Genomic DNA, 4,889 nt, shown 5'->3' with positions numbered 1-4,889 from the left:
CCAGGAATTGAATCGAGGTCTCCTGCATTGCAGGTGGCTTCTTTACCAGCTGAGCTACCAGGGAAGCCCATTAGTTTGGTAGGGCTGCCCTAATAAAGTATCACAGACTAGGTGGCTTCAACAACAGAAATTGCTTTTCTCACAGTTCTGGAGACTAGAAGTGCAAGCTCAAGATGCTGGCAGGTGTGATTTCTTTTGCAGCCTCTCTCCTTGGCTTGCAGACTGCCTCATTTTCACTGTGACCTCACGTGGCCTTTACCCTGTGCTTCTGTAACCCTAGGGCCTCTTAAAAGGACACCAGCCTTATTTGAACCTAATCACCCCTTTACAGACCTTATCTATAAATATGTTAGTTCTGAGGCACTGGGGTTTGGGACTTCATCAGATGAATTTTGGGCAGACACCATTCAGCCTATAACAGCTAGGGACTGTATCTGTCTCCCCAGTGTATCCAGAGTACCATGCATAGCAGCTGACACAAAGTAAGACACAAGAACACATTTCTATCTAACCAACTGCCCAGGACTAGCTGTGTGACAGTTCCTGGGTTCCTTCTGTTCTCTTCACCTTAGTTGCATTATCTATGATATCTGGTGGCCGAAGGGGGTTTCGAAGGATAATCTGACAGTTGACCAAACATTCTTAATTTCTTCAGTGGAATCTTTCCCCAGTCACCACTAGAGGGCAGTGTTATTTCTTATCGTTTCTGCCTTGGGACAGTGCCTTCAACTGTCTTGCACAAGCGACCTCAAAGTGAAGATGCTGAGGTCAAGGACAGCCAGCCTCCCGAATATCAGCTGGGCGTTCAGCCCTGGGCTTGAATTTCAACTCTGCCACTTCCTGGCTGAGGTATCTTTTCCGAAGTCCCTTCGAGAGTGTTAGTTTCCTCTGCTGCTGAATGGGCAATGAAAATGGACAAATTCCTGGGCAGTGCTAGGTGGCATGCCTCATCCATGATGTTATAGGGGGCAGGTTTCCATATAGAGTTTCCAGGATAGAGACCCTAGGAATGAGAATGCCCCATTTGCTGCCATCCCAGGGGCCAAGTTTCAGTCTGCTGATGGGTGGTGAAAATGCTGGCAAGTCTATCTGGGGTTGGACCTATCTGAGTGCTTGGACTGCCCAGAGAGAGCAGATGTCCAGAGGGAGACAGGTGGGCAGAGTCTGTTCCCACCCTCTGCCCTTCTTCTGTGAAGTAGGAATGCAGGACGATTTGGGGGCATCCTGGCTGGGTATAAGAGAGATTCTGGTTTCAATTTCAATTTCTGGGGTTCCGAGTTTATTACAGTATGAAATGCCCAAGGAGGTGCAAAAGAAAGTTCTGAGTTGAAAGTATTTAGAAAAATTAGTTTCTTGCTAAGTGTATGTTGTAAACATACTTAAAAAGGCAACCAGATTCCCTGATGAGCCACACAGAGAGACCCTCGACTGTTCTCTGCCCCCAGATGAGAACCAGTAGTCAGACCTCGAAGACCAGCTTGCCAACAATGCTGCCACCCTTGGGGAAATGAAGTGGCCATGACAGAATTTAAAAATAGGCTTGGCTGAGAACCACAACTGGAGTCAGAACAGAAAAGGCAGTGGAGGGGAACATCTGTTGCCACAAGAAATCCACCCCAGGAGCTGAGAAAAATGGCCTTGAGATCAAACAGCTCTGAAAGTACCTTTCTTGGGCCTCGTGGAACAGCATTACCTAACAGGAAGGGAAGGAGGTATTATGCCTGCTTAGGGACCAAGGGTGCAGAAGGTCATAATTTCACAGCCTTGTCTAGCTTCAGTAGTTATGGCAAGCAGATTCTTTACCACTGAGCCACCAGGGAAGCCCAGTTTTAGGTATATGGAGAAGGAAATGGCAACCCACTCCGGTAATCTTGCCTGGAGAATCCCATACAGAGGAGACTTGCAGGCTACAGTCCATGAGATCGCAAAGAGTCAGACAAGACTTGGTGACTTAACCACCAGTGCTTTTTCTTATGGAGAAGGTGATGGCACCCCACTCCGGTACTCTTGCCTGGAAACTCCCATGGACGGAGGAGCCTGGTGGGCTGCAGTCCATGGGGTCGTGAAGAGTCGGACACGACTGAGCGACTTCACTTTCACTTTTCACTTTCATGCATTGGAGAAGGAAATGGCAACCCACTCCAGTGTTCTTGCCTGGAAAATCCCAGGGATGGGGGAGCCTGGTGGGCTGCCGCCTATAGGGTCACACAGAGTCGGACATGACTGATGTGACTTAGCAGCAACAGCAGCAGCAGCTTTTTCTTAAGAAAAAAAAAAAGGGAATGTAATGTATTAGGAAAAATTCCATTAAGAATGGTTACATTTTTAAGTAAAATTTTTGTAGAAGGAAGTTTTTAATAGCTTTCAATCAACTGTTCCTCAAAACTGGCTTAGGTTGGATATTACATTACCCAGAATGCTGGAAGAATGGAGCCTTATTCTCCGTGACAAGCCTGACTGCCCTGGTAAGGGTACATGTTGCCTGAATTTCCCAGGACACATTGCCTTATAATGTTCTGAAGTACTGCAGGGTCATTTTTAGGGTGCTGCTTCTTCAGAGTAAAGGGAGTTTATTTAGGAAGATTGCCAAACAAAAATCCATTCTGAATGCACCGGCCTGTTGGTGGTGGTGGTTGGTGGTTTAGTTGCTAAGTCGGGTCTGACTCTTGCCACCCCGTGGACTGTAGCCTGCCAGTCTCCTCTGTCCATGGAATTTTCCAGGCAAGAATACTGGAGTGGGTTGCCATTTCCTTCTCCAGGGGATCTTCCCGACCCAGAAATCAAGCCTGAGTCTCCTGCATTGCCGACAGATTCTTTACCAACTGAGCTACAAAGGGAAGCCCAGTGTCCTGTTAGCGTCGTTCTTCTTCTTTGCGGAGTCATGGAGAAGTATGACAAAAGCGGCAGGCTTATCTGCAACAACGCGGACCTGTGGACTGCCTGGGCTGCTTCTACCCCTGCCCCCAAACGTAACTCCAACAAGCGTGGCCTGAGTGCCGCTCCAGCAGCGCCATCGTCACCGAGTCTGGGGAGGTCATCAGCATGCTGCCATTCGATGTCCCCGACTAGGAGCTGCCCTTGGGGCGGATAGGTTTTTTCTTTTTTGCATTGAAGCCAGCCTCTTTCTCCTAGGTGAATTTTAGGGCTGGGAGAAAACGTTTTAAAAAACACACTTAAGACTTGTGTTCTCCAAAGCCATAGACCTACACAGAATGCGCCAGTCTTCTCTAACCTTCCTGTTGTGATGTCTGAAATTCCTCCCCCTGGTAACTCAAGAGCGTGCACATGGATGGATCTCAGCACCAGCACCTCCATTGCTACCCTGCTCTCAGATTAAAAATCTCTTTCCTCTTTGCTGGTACCTTAGGAGGTGGAGTTTGAGGATTTTCAGAATTCTGTAGCTGGGAGCTTGTCTTGACATAGAAGAACATAGATTCAGACATTTCTAATAGCTAGTTACCCTTAGAATCTCACATATCACCAGTTTTAAATCAGAATTGCTATTTGGATTGACTTGGCACTGTATACCCATAGTTTCATTTATTATCATTATTATTTTAATAATTTAAAAATGAAATTTGGTAATACTTGGCAACATTTTTATTAAAAATTTGTGTTTTACTTGTAACATGGAAATATTAAGACTTGAATATCCTAAAGGTCATTGGTTTACATTGTTTTTTCATTTCAGGATCAGTATTTCAGAATTTTTTTTTTTCCAAAAGGAGGAAACTTAAATTATTCTGTGGAGGCATGTTGTTGTGTGTTGACTGAGTGTATTGATACCCAACTGAGTGGATACATGATGTGATTTTTTTTCAATTCTGATTTGTTGTTGGAGCTTTATAGAAACTTGTACTCAGCTTACTTTGCATTTGTTTTTATGAGTCCTGTTTAACTCAGTGGTTCTCATCCTTCAGTGTACATCAGAGTCACCTGGGAGGCTGGTAACATGCTAGATTTTTCTGCCCCACCCCCAGAGTTTCTCATTTGTTAGGTCTGGGGCAGAGCTCAAGAATTTGCATTCCCCAGGTGGGGTTGATGCTGCTGTGTGGAGACTGGAAACATATAGTTCCCAGAGTTTATTTTTCCTGTTTAATCATTTTCAAAAGTACTTATTACCGTACAATCCACATGCCAGGGAAGGTTCATGATAATTCTGGACTTGTTACTTAACAGTATGTTTTGGGACTAAAGTAACAAAAATCCTGCAAGTTATGCTGTGACGCCAGTGTTCCTATGTGTGCAGCAGGAGAACTGACTCTGTTTTTCACAGAATTTACTGGATTTTCTAGACTCAACTTTGTACTCTGTGCTCCCAATTCACTGCCTTTAACCATCACAGTCCTGGGAGGAAGAAATCAAATCACCCTAGTCAGGTCCTTTGAAATGCCCATCAGGAACATACAGCCCTGAGACCAGTCCAATGAAATGGGGGCATTTTTTTTGGTTTATATTATGTTTTGTTTTGAGAATAATTGTTATTTTGTAAATGACTGACCAAGTGAATTGTTTCCTTATTTATTTTAGAATTATGTAATTTTAAAGTCGAAAAGGAAACTTACGTGTTGTCTTTAACTAGGGATTTGTCAACAGGTAATAACCAAGAGGTTGTTCTGTGCCAGGCATGGGGAGGGAGCTGTGAGTAGAACTCAGCTGGTCCTGTCCTCAGAGTCTATACACTGAAAACAGTCTTCCTTTTTTTTTTTTTTTAAACAATTGAGGCGATTTAGACTCAGATTAAAATAACTCAGTTAAGGACTAACAGAAGCCCTGGCAACCCTAGGGTTTTGAATCCTAAGACTAGGTCAGTTGTTGTCATGACACCACATAGGTCCCTAATGGACCTGATTGTAAAGCTCATCCAGGTGCTTCTAATAATGTGCTTT

Source organism: Bubalus kerabau, chromosome 1 (assembly GCF_029407905.1).
Source record: "Bubalus kerabau isolate K-KA32 ecotype Philippines breed swamp buffalo chromosome 1, PCC_UOA_SB_1v2, whole genome shotgun sequence".
NCBI lineage: Eukaryota > Metazoa > Chordata > Mammalia > Artiodactyla > Bovidae > Bubalus > Bubalus kerabau.
This window is presented reverse-complemented; position numbering follows the sequence as displayed.